This window comes from Rhopilema esculentum, chromosome 10, assembly GCF_057945365.1.
Source record: "Rhopilema esculentum isolate cy_ngs chromosome 10, ASM5794536v1, whole genome shotgun sequence".
Classification (NCBI taxonomy): domain Eukaryota; kingdom Metazoa; phylum Cnidaria; class Scyphozoa; order Rhizostomeae; family Rhizostomatidae; genus Rhopilema; species Rhopilema esculentum.
The window spans coordinates 7,848,406-7,861,375 of NC_142824.1; positions in this window are offsets into that span (position 1 = coordinate 7,848,406).

A 12,970-nucleotide genomic window follows, 5' to 3' on the forward strand; every position below is an offset into this window, starting at 1 on the left:
GTCTTTTAATAACCATGAAATAAGCAGTTATGACAATTTAAATTGGATGAGAAATCCACACCTTTAGAGAATTTTAAGATTAAAACATCTGACAACCTAGCATTGAATCCCTGCCATTACCACATGAATGAGTTTTAGATTACGAGCTTATTACGATGTGCCACAATTTACGTCCATTCAGAAGTTGATTATGAATTTGAGTGACATTGATTTCAGGGAAATATGATTGAATGACAAAATTTAAGCTTTTTGGCTTTTTGATATCCAAGATCTTTCAATTTGCTAAATAGAAATTTATAAATAAGTGTATTTGATTCCTTTTGCGTGCGGTGATTTTTCGCCTGAATCAAAATGCATATCCATAATCTATTCAATACTCCACCTTATCTTTAATGTCTTCTCACCTCAGATAGCCAGGTTATGAATCCTTCAGCAGACACCACCTTCCTAGTATTCATATAATCTGGGTCAAAACAAAAAACACAGTAGTAAAGGAATATGATTTTAAGAAAAGCCTTTTCTAAGGGAAAATCGGTTGTGGGGGCAAGCCTTTGGTTATGTAAAGAGGAGGACAATAGTCTAATTTCGTTTAAAATAAGGTCACTGGTGCTGGAGGGGTGATTTCCCTCCTAGTTGGTATGTTAAAAAAGGTCCCGGTTTAAAGTAAATACTCGTTTGGTGTAAGCTATCGTAACAAAATATCATGTCTTGCAATTATGCAGCCTAACTGCTCAGAATCTTGAGACAATCTTCAGCTGTTGCATTTGAAGGGAGCTCTATGTTACGGTCGACGATAAATCATGAACATTATATGTTTCAGACAACATTGAAATACTGCATGCAAATAAATCAGTTGGTCACGTTCACTTCGCGTCCTATTCAAAAACAACCCTAGATTTAGAAAGGTAGATTTAGAATACGAAGGAAGACCCTACTAGCTCTATGACTGTAGTAATAGCCTAAAGTAACAATCAATCAATCAATCAATCAATCAATCACAGTGTACTAAAATAAGATGGTTTGACATTAACACTGTTATTATTTTTACGAGGAGACAACAAGCGGGCATGACACCAAAATTCTTGGTAAGATTATACTGCAGCCTTTGCAAACATATCTTTGGAAATATGTAAGGAGATGGCTACCGTCTCTCGTATCTTCTCATTCTTAAATTTGATTAATATTAGAACGTCACGAAACTTTTCTGGTGTTCTGGGAGACTGGAAGGGTGCTCCCACATAGCATTTGCTGGGAGGGTGTTGCCCCAAAATCCCTTTAGAGCTCTATTTCGTATAATATCTTTCGTCCGAGCTCGTTCTCTACGGCTATGATTTGTATGAATATATGTTTAAAAACAACTTTTTTAGATGTCAGTGCATGATGAGATTGCGTATGTTGCAAATAATTTACGACAATACTCTTTTCTACCTTGTATGATATTGAAATAACATTGAAAGTTTTCAAATGATTTCTGAGGTGTTTGTAACTGTCAATTGGTATGATGAAGGGTGTATTAGGCCCCTTCGATGAAGCTTGGCCCATGGTGTTTAGTTCGCGGTTTATGTTGTAATTGTTAAATTTTCATGATATTTCGCTGATATTTGTTAAACTGCTGAATATTTCGCTGTCAGTACCTTAGGTAGGAAAGAATTATCGAAAGGACACCATTCGAAGCAGGGTGTTGTTATGCCGTGTCATTTCATGTCATGTCTTATGTTATGTTATGTTTTACCTTATAACTATTTGTTGTAGAATGGCAAACCATGAAATGAGGAAGTTTTCGCAGCATTTCTAAGCATTTGGGAGTTTTGTTGAAACAGTTTGCTGCTGAAGAATTAACCCGAAATTCGATCTCAGGTTTGTAGTGACCATTTGCCTTTAAAAGTGACACCCATACATTATATACATTGTACATTGCGTGATAAAGTATATCGCTTGTATGGTATTACATTAGCACCCTTTTTGTTTTCTTTTTGTGCAAGTAATCTTTTTTGTGCCAGTGTCTCATTCTATAAATTTCTATTTCGAAACGCATTATGTGCCAGAATATGAAATATAAATTATGCTGTTTCATTAAATACAAGTTAGCAATCTTATGATCACAGCAAATCAATTCGGCACAATGGAAATGTGAAGAGCTTAAAACTTTCTCTAAGAAACATGCTTTGAAAGCTGCATTTAATAATCCTTTATCGTTGATAGGACTTCTGAGCAAGCCGTCTTCCATTTCGCTGCAGACGTCAAAGAAAGGTAATGGTTTAAGAATTAAGCATTTCGACATCAGATATACAGATTTTATGCAATATTTTTACTTGACTGGCTATCATAAGGCATTTGGTGTGTTGAATTATTACACTTTATGTTTTAGCCCACATAATGACATCGACTCGCCACGTGAAGATAGTGATTCGATAAGCATAGATATCCAGCAGCACAAAGCTGAAACTTTGAGGTTTTACGCAATCTGTAGCCACACAAAGTGCTTTGAAAAATTGAAAAATGTGTTATCTTAAGGTATGGAGCCATCTATTTGTCCACACAGTTTCCATATCGTACTTAAAAATGCATACATCGCTCGTCGAGGTGTTGGAGTAGAGAGGAGAGATGAAAATGGTGCATGATAGATGCTTATTAATTGTTATTCTCAAAATTTCACAACCCTTTGGGTGGCTTAAGAATATTTTCCAGGAAATTTTAGCTCTACTAGCTACATGTTTGGCGTTATTTTTGTTTTTACTGTTGCTTTAATCGCTGTTCTACTAATCTGTATTAATTAAACACTACTATTTTCTGCAAATTCTATTGAACGCTCAAGTGCAGCAGTTAGAATTGCGGACGGTATCTACAATCATTTTAAACTCATAGAATGGAGACATATTTATTCTCCGTTCATTGTTCTTTCCTTGATTTTGTTTCTAACAGCTATGCATTAGTTTTGCGACTTCTATGCTGCTGTTTATCAGAATATAACACATTTGTTTTGTAAGAAACATCACATCAGAGTTAAAGGTAATGTGTCCAGCGACTCTGCAGGGGTTTTTAGAAACATGTGATTTTTCATGTCATCGCCCCAGTCATTACGGTCGTTCTGTTTATTTATCCTGCTGCGAGGTCAACTTTTTATGTGAGCAGTTTTGCATCGCAAGAATACTAACCAATCGCAAACCGTTATTTTGATGTTACTTGACATGTTGGGTATACGCAGTCCTTTCATATGCCTTTAAGTCTAATTTCTTTTCTTGATATTTTGCTGCTTTTTGAACATGAACTGTTTTTTGTCAGTTTTCAAAAGTTGATGCATCTAAGGCTAATTTGCTGCATTGACCTGCTTTCGAAAGCGTCGAATTTATATCGCTGTTCTAATTGTCACAAAATAGTAAGAGGAGCTCGCATCATAGTTGCTGTATTTTTCGTAGCAGAGCAGAGGGATATTCACAAGCTGGTTTAAACTATGGCCTTTCTCCCTAGGTGTTTCTCTCTTGGTGTTTCTCTCTTGTTGTTGGCACAGTTCAGTCTCCTCTTACTAATATTCATCTCTTTATTTAATAGACATGTACAGAGAGGTGATTGGTAACCTCCCTGTTTGAACTTTGATTTTCAAGATAGATCTTTGAAGTTATTTGCTTTACATCCTCCGAGTGTCTTTTGTAACAGTCGTATCTGATTTTAGAAGCGCAAGAAAAGCGGTTGGGTGTGGTGTGCATTGATAAACATACCATTGATAAAGATAACAAGCGGTTGAAATGTAGCGATTTCCTATCCACTTTTGGTTATTGCGAATAATTCGCAATAATTCCTAAAAGAAGATTGATATTCCTTGACATGTGAAGCAGACAAGATTGCCATTAGCATTGCACTGCCCTGTTGTGCGGGCAGACATGGCGAGGATTTGCGCGCGTCGATCGAATTTCAAGGCTAGATAAAACACAAAATGCGACAAGCTGGTCAAATGATACAATAAACGCCGACCCAATTTCTTTTATACATCTTTAAATCAGGTTAAAATATCGAATTAATTATTACCTTTGTCTGCGATGCAACTAACTTATTTCAATTACGCTTGTTGATACCTTTGTTTTCAATATGACAAACAAAGTTGCCTCGTTGTTGCCAGTGAGTATTACTTTCATCGTTAGCTCGAGGCATTCTTTTTTGTGTATCGTATATCACTTATCGACTAGCTTTTGTCTTTCATTTTGACTAACTACTTGCACTACCTAGAAATTGTTGAAACTACAGAAAAATTCCGGGTGGTTGCTGATGAAAGTACTTTTGCATCAGAAAAACATATTTGTAAGGACTTTTATGTCAATGATCAGGTAAAGGTACCAATAAATTTCGCAGGGAGTGCCTACCAACCAGAAATTTTCTTATAGAAAAAAAAGGATATTACATGAAGAAGGCCTTTACAGCTCTTGTAACGTGAAGAAAAGAAATAGTTTTTCGGGAAATGAGAACAAGTTATGAAACAAACAAGCTAGCATTGTAGATTCGAGTAAAACGATGCACGTGAATGTAAAAGGATTTTCTTTCCATGCACTATTAAAGACTTTTCATTAAACGTGTCAACACCCTTTTTTGCCTTCCTCTCCTAATACGATTCTCCTTCAGCCGAATCAGACAAGTGAGCTGTAGAGAAGGTGGTAGACGTTACGAGTCGATTCGCTAACGATTATACCTGCTAGTTATTTCTATGCCTTGAATTAATTCCATGAAATTTCGTTTCAATTCCAAAGTGGCTGTTGCATCCTTGTAGCATTTCATTCAATCAACGACTTCTACTTAATTTCATCATTTTGGTATAGTGCCTTATCAATTACAACTGGTTTTATCTTTATTTCCGCCATTTCCCTATCGATATCGCTCTGAAATGTGACCTCCATACAGGTATCAAAGTCCAGTCACCTGGAACTAAGAACATAGTCTTCAATACACTATACCTGTCACCTACACTACAACTCAGGCTTAGTAAAGAGGTTTGCAGTGCGATAACTAGAAAAAACAGCTTTTCCTTGCGTGCTGGCTGTGTGTGTGCACTCTGTTTATGTTTACGGTCGTTTTTAGGCTACGGATGTGCGCTTGCCTTCCCAAATCACACACGAAACTGTCACAAGATGTTCTGTCGAATGACTTTGTTAGTAGAATGTTTATGCTTTCTGAGTAGATGGAAAGATTTAGAGTAGAATTGTCTAGTGTACATGAAATTTTCATTTTTTTTCGTCTATTTACGCAAAGCTCTCCGGGACATTGCTAAATTCAGTATTGTTATGACGATGTCAAACGGTTTTCAAGGGACAAAACGAAATATGGCCACAGAGTGAGTCGGTGAAAGTGTTCGGCGATCATCTTTTTAGACTAGACAATAAAATGAAGATTCATAAAGAGCGTGGCTTGATCCATTTTCTGAACCGCAAACAGGTAACATAAAGCTTGACGTAGTAAGACGAATGATTGAGTATTAGCGGGAGAAATGTAATTGTCGGGTTTGTAATTAGAGAGAATTTTCTGCTAAGCACATAAACAAGATAACGACAAGCTAACTAGAATAATGTACTAATTATTAAGAAGCGTAGGCAAATCAATCATAGATTAAGAAAGCCTAACTTATTCCATTATAGTAAATCGAGGGACGTCTAAGAATTTATGCACTCATCAATCAAGATCTGTGTCAGTTTGGCGATTGTTTTCTGTCTTATTCTTAATCATATTTACCTAAGAAGTATGTCAACTACACTTCTATCTGTGTTTTGTCTTTGTTGGCTGCTTAAGCCCTGTTCGCAAAAGGCAGCCGACATGAAACGACATTTGACTAAACCTCCAACTTGACGACAACGCGTTTCAAGGCTAACATATTATCAACTATTTCAACAGTACATTCAAATTTTAATTATGTCCAAAAGCGTTAAGCTAATTGATTTGCCTCCTTCATTCCTTTATTTTATATTCAGTTAAGTGATTAAATTTTGAATGTAAAAAGGAAAGATTTGCTTATTTTTTAACTTTTTATCGAAAAAGTTAGACCAAAACAAGTTGATACCAAATAGATCGATTCTTCTATTGTTAAGTGTTTACAAAATTAAGCCTTCTTATTCTTCAACTGTAAAATTCACGCTTAAAATATCGATTTTCAAAATCAGTTCCTTTTTTTGCTCTTATGGATAATTTTTTCGATTTTATCCATAAGAGCATTTTATTCATAGGCCTATTTCGATCCACAACTGGGTATATATATTTCCTAGCGTAGAATTTTCGGTCCATGTTCTGACGTTTTAAACTCTGAAGAGTGTCAGACGAAAAGCTTTAGTTTACTAAATTTTTGATTTTTTCAAAGCCATAATCTGTATTCGACGCATTTTTTACTGTCACTGTGTAAGAGGGCTATTTGACAAGGTGTAGAGGAAATTTGCAAGCAAATCTGTTGATTTTCAAACCCAGTTCTCTAGTGTATTTTTTATGCAAAGATGTTTGGAGGAAAGAGCCTAAGTTCACGCCACCGAGCTGCAATCTTTAAATATCGTATTTTGAATCTCATACGAAGCATATTCAAATGACGGTCGTAGTCATTTCGAAAATCTGCAGACACTTTTTTAAGACTACTGATGTGGAAACTGGAATATAAGAAATAAAAAAGCAAAAGTGCTGTTTATAAACTATATTAGGCCCATTTATGCAGTGAGTAAATGGAGCTTAAAAATCATTCAGCAATGGGACACGTTAATATGATACGGAAAGGCTGTGTTTGGGTTTAGGTATTAAGAAACCCGTCTTTACAAAACTGAGAAAGTATGTTCAGTTATTGCAAAAAGAAAGAGAAAGACGTTTCCTGGAGCGAAGGCATTCGCAAACATCAAAGAATGTTTTTTCTCGCAAACTTGAATCGAAAGTAAAAACTAGGAGAGCGCCAAAGGAGTGAGCTATTACTTGTATGTTGATGATCTAATAAGTGAATTGAAATGATAAGCCGGTCACTTTATTCAATAAAGTACATTTTTGTGGAAACGAGCTCGTTGTTTAACTGGAGTAATTAAATAGGGAAATAAATTTTTGATTGTATAGATTTTAAATTTTATTCGTCAAATTATGGTTGTAAAAATTTGACGTGAGTGAGTAGACAGGTTTTTATTAGCTTTGATGACCTTGTTGTTTTGGCTGCAATGCTGCAAAGAAAATGAATTAGTCAAGGCTAATTCATAATGTCAATAGTTTTATGAGCTTAATCGATTTCTTTTCGTTTAATGTATTTATTAATCGTTGCACGCTTGCTACTCGCGGCGTCTGCTGTCGATCTAAAGAAGTAATTCCAGAGTGTATGCGAAGACCGAGAAGTTCAATGTTAATAATTTGCCAAAAGAGAAGCATGTTGCAATAGGCCGTCCGTTCGGATGAAGAAATCTTGCGCTTAAATTTATTAAATCAGCGTGCAATTACAGCGTAGATCGACAAAGGGAGAAAATAAGAAATGATTTTGTAGAACGAAAAAGCAAATAAGTGGATATAACTAATCCTGTTTCAAAGATTTGCAACTCGTTAAAGAGTCCCTGATAATGCTTCAATACTGGGAAACGAGAATAACTTATCAAATTTCAATTAAAAGATTTCATTTACTCGATATTGTTCAGACATTTAGAAATTTATTTTTCATTAAAACTGGGCATTGAATTTCACTCCGTTTATCTGACTGCATCTTTTGACTTTTCTCTCTGTTCTTCTCACCGGCTCTGCGTAAACAGAAGGGCAACGTAGTACGGTAACATCCGTTTATGATAGATAGTGCTAACAATCTTTTGGTGGTACAAAACTTGAAAATGGCTTTGAATAAAGCAAACATTTGAATAAACTAAAGTTTTTCGTCTGACACTCTTCAGAGTTTAAAACGTCAGAACATAGATCGAAAACTCTACGCTAGGAAATATATATACCCAGTTGCGGATCGAAATAGGCCAATCAGAAAGGCGAGCACATATCTGCTGAGGTTGCCCAATCAGTGTCGATTGCCTATAGAGAATGTTACCTATAGAGACTTCCTAGCGTAGAGTCTTCGATCTATGTTCTGACGTTTTAAGCTCTGAAGAGTGTCAGACGAAAAACTTTAGTTTATTCAAATGTTTGCTTTATTCAAAGCCATTTTATAGATAGTGTTATTAGAAGGGTGTCTTAAAAGAACAAGAGCGACTGCAGCTCTTTGTTAATATTGGGAATTAATGGTAAAAAGAGATCACTAACTGCCAAACCTGATGCAAAATTTATAACACATTTTTGTCATAGAATGCAACTTCAACACTAGAAAGGATAAAGAAACTGTCGGGTGCAGCATCAATACCCTCTGTGCTCTCTTTCTGTTAAGTTAGATTTCTTGAAGGGGCCCTGCATTTCCAAAAAGCTTGTTTGCATTATAAATTTGAAATCTGAAAGGGTTGTTGGATAGGGGGGAGGGGGATTCTGTAAAAGGCCCCCATCGTGATCATGGATGTCATTTACCTCTGGTGTTCGAAGAGCCGTATCTACCAATAAAAACAAAGATTTCTTATCGTTACGTTTTCATTACATTCCTGAAGATATTCTATTTAGCTCTAAAAATTGAATTTGATGGCATTCGTTTTGCTAGGCCAACCCCCGAAGTGACATGAAAAGTAAATGCGATGACGGAGTTGATAATGAAGCCATTTGGATGGCGCTATGAAAAAGGAACAAATTTCAAATTACCTTTGTGTAACAAACATAACTTACTCATATTCTGATTGGCATTACAATTAAAATACAGCCGTAGTTAATATGAATTGATGTTATTTGTACAATCTGGCGTCTGGGGCATGGAATTCAATTTCTTTAAATTATGTTGTGAGCTCTAAGCATGGCTTTTCTTTGCTGTGCTTCATAACCTGCGAAAGTCAAAGCTAAGTATAATCTGTGATTAAGTTCGCCTATATTCAAAGAATATACATGACTCAAATTTCCCATTTATTACTAATAAAGAATTAAAAGTAGAGTCGAACATTTTAGTTTGAAAGCCCATTGAAAATCACTGTTTCTTGCCTTTATAAGAGCGCTGACAAAGACAGTGCCGCCATTGGTGAAATCCCGCCGTTATATCCAATAACTAGAAATTGAAGCAAAATTGGTTTTTTTCAAATTGGACAAGCCCTATCTTAGCTGCACCCAGGAAATTGAGATGGAATCAAAATCTTTATGGTCTTAGCTTCATTTTTGAAAGCTTAATGAGTAATGCATTATCTATTGTGAAAATGCTGGCCCATATGGCTGCTCGAAAATTCTGGTACAAACTGAACAAGTCCAGTCAAAAAAAGTTCAACGAAAATAATAGAAAGTTTTTTATCTCAAACCAGAAAATAAAAAGATTATTATTAACATGAATTAAATATTTACGTAAGGTCAAGTTGAAGAATTTATCTGAAATATTTGCTTCTTAAATTTCTTTGAATATCAGTTAAGACTTCTAGTTTCCTACAGTAATCTAAAAAATACTTACTCAAATTTTTGCTTCTGTTCTAATGTGAATCCATTTGAGATCTAACTCACATTTTCAAAATTTGTCGGAAATAGAAAAAAAGTTTCATCTTGAGATAGATAGATTATTGAATTTGCAGTGTTTGGAGTTATGAACGTAAATGTTTGTACTAATCGTAGTCAGATAAATAACTTGCGAAGGTGTGAAAGAGGGCACAGATTCTTCTTGTGCCAACTATGGACAAAAAGAATGACGTTTTTTGCATGGTTCACAGCAAAATGGAGGATTTTTTCAGTATTCCGATACAAACCTTTATTCCTTGCTGGTACGATTTCACTGTAACTGCGTCCCAATTCCCAGTCTCTTTCTAGTTGAATTGGGTAACTTGGTCCATGTTGATGAAAACAGAACCTTCTCTTCATGTAATTAATTAATATGAAGAATGTCAATATTCCCGAATCCTTGAATTGGTATAATTGATTATAAATTCGAAGTGACATAACACTCAAGGGTTCATTTTTTCTACTGTAACCGATGGTTTTCGTCGAAGGCCGCTTACTTTGACGACAAATTTCCAATAGAAATACTAAGGGACATTAGACGTTCATGTGTTAAGAATCTTCTGTCAAAATGTCCAAATCATCCCGTGGTCCGCAGTATTCTGCCACTTTGCTTTACATTAATGATATCGTGATATCACAGAGAGAAAATAGCTGGGTCTCCCAATAAAACAGAAGTATAGTGACACTGAATGGAAATGGTGAGCTTATAATCGAAGCTCTTAATGGTGAGCGTGTAATGGTGAGTTGATAATGGTGAGCGGGTATTGTGAGCTGGTAAAGGTGTGCTGGTAATTGTGAGCGGGTAATGGCACTGGACTCCGAGAGACTGTTCCGAGAAAGGCACTACTTAGGACACTTTGCTCGATGAGTTTAACTCGAAAGACAAAGTCTCGTTAAATAATGGCAGCAGTTATCTGAAGAAAAGTCGTTTTGATTTGTTTTTGAGTCGTGGTTACCAATCAAAAAGGAATGAAAAAAAGGTTACTCAAGGAGCTTTAAACGACGCCATTTATGTTTACAACGCTGCAAGCATTTCACCTCCCCCTTTAGGAAAATCTGCTTGATCAATCAAATTGCTTCTGTCACGTCAAAAATATTTCTTACCAGCATGTTATCAAGCGTATGGCACCAGATTCTAAAAGAAAACGGGTTATCATCGTCAATTTGACAGTCTTCAGACAGCTCATCTTCTTGTACACGACTCTACTTACGAATCAAATGCATACATGAAGTGTTTTATTATTACGTTGTTTAGGTTGAAGACAGGCTAACATATGTCTTCTGACTCCATTATTATGTATCGTTGCTTGTGTGCTATTATTCCTATGACGTATTGCTTTCTTCATTTGACAGTCTATCTTTCCTTTGGCGACAACACAGACGACGTTTGTGATAAAGGCAGGAAACAGTTCAAATTGAATGAGGAGGAATTATCCAGTAAGTTCGATTAACAGAGTGGATTCTTTGTTGCAACGTTGCTGTTTATGTTTCCCGCGCGGCAGAATACATTACTAAATCTTGATGGAATAATACTTACAGCATTTGAAACGCAACAGGTTAACATCCGAGGACGATTTCAATTCTAGAGATATTCTATCTAATTTGGGAATTTTCAGATCGCAGTTACTATCTAAATCCGTAAAATTTTGCCGCTCGAACGTTTTGTTTCGAAGCTTGACATTTGCGTAGGAACAGCTATATACAACATAAAAGAGACGAGTCTCATTTTACAGAGTGAGGTTTATCCGTCAAAACTCTATTTACAAAACGTTCTCTAGCCCATCATTCAGGTATCCTAAAGTAAGTAGCAAAATATAAAATCTATCACAACATACAACAAAAAACTAAACAGGCAAGGGATGATTTTAGAAAATGATCATTAGCAGCTGCATCTACTCAGAATAAGGTACCCGCCGTTTTAAATTTCATATTTATCAAACTTTCAGTTTAACACTGTTCAATGAAATGGATATTGATGTCTGAATTGCAGCTCCTGTTTTCCCAACATTTCCCTCGGGCCGTAAAAAATAGCTCACTACCCGTTGCCAGTACTAAGCTGTTGGAAAGAAAGAAGGAATGGTTTGTTCTGGCTCGAGATGCGGCAATGCGCCGTAGGCTTTGACTTCTGGTCGGATCAATTCGTTTCCTATTTCTTTCTTCTGTTTTGAAGACTTCAGAGCTTGTATGAAATTAGAGCTGCATGAAAAGTCGACGTCTCTTTCTTGGTGCCATGCCTTCAGACTCTCGCAGGTACGAGCGGAAGGCAGTCTTCTTAACTTTCGCTCTCATTGAATCATGTCGGACATTTTACATAAGTTGGACTGCATACAAGTACCACCTGGACTGAAGCCTACTCTAGCACTGCGAAACTAGTAGATATTCGTAAAATGATTGGCTAGGTTGAGCAAAGTTCATGGAGAAACGCTTAACTATCTGTGCAGACCAGAGTACTATTTTGTTAGGGGAAAGATGTATTAGAAAGGATGTTTCTCAAACTGATCTTAATTACGTCACCCATGGTAGAACACTGTTGTCTTTCAGTACTGTCTTGAGTATCATAAATCAGAAGAAGCCTCGTTTACGCTTATTTCTTTGCCTTGATGCGTATCCAGCAAACAAGGCATCGCCTGTGCTTTACTTCCTCGAAAATTTTGGAAATTACAAATGACATTTAAAACTGTAAATTTATCAAGTTCATTCATTGAAAGTAATATCAAAGTTTATCATAGTTGAATACAGGCCATGGGTTGCTACCTGTTATGTTCATTCACTTGATCAAAAACAAGGTCTTTTGTACTCTACAGCGTAATTTTCTTCATACGGCATTATCCTGCTGAGTCGAGTTTACACGAATGCCGTTAACGTAAATGCAGCTAAAGTTGACAAAACACGATTGATTGTTTGGCATGATCCGATTCGTTTCGCATTTTGGAACTTATCATTTGATGTTGAAAATCTATGACATGATGGGTCCTTGGGAGCATGAAGGTCCTCATTGATAAAGATTATTCAATGTGTGGTTATTCGAAATATATGGGAGTGTTTTTAATTCCTGGAGACAAAAACAAGTAACATCTTGTCTCTCAGTTGGGGAAGTTGGGGAAATGATCTAAATACTTGGCCAAAAGCTTAAGAGTTGAATTGTTGTTGATGGCAGTTGCGATTCACGATTTTGCGTCATAGGCATAATCAATGCAAACGAAGCTCACGTGGGTTCACTTAAGGAATCCTAACACAGAATATTGAATCGTTTCCGACACCTCAATCTCCACCTTTTAATCAGCCTCTTCCTGTACTTTCGTCTTAAAAATAAGCAATGTTGCATTCGTAGAAAAAGGTCACATTTGTTCCACTGCTAACGATGGAAAATCTACTACAGCAAATACTTTTCGCTGAAAATTCATTTTTAATAGGCAGGTCTGCAAAATAATACAACGACAGA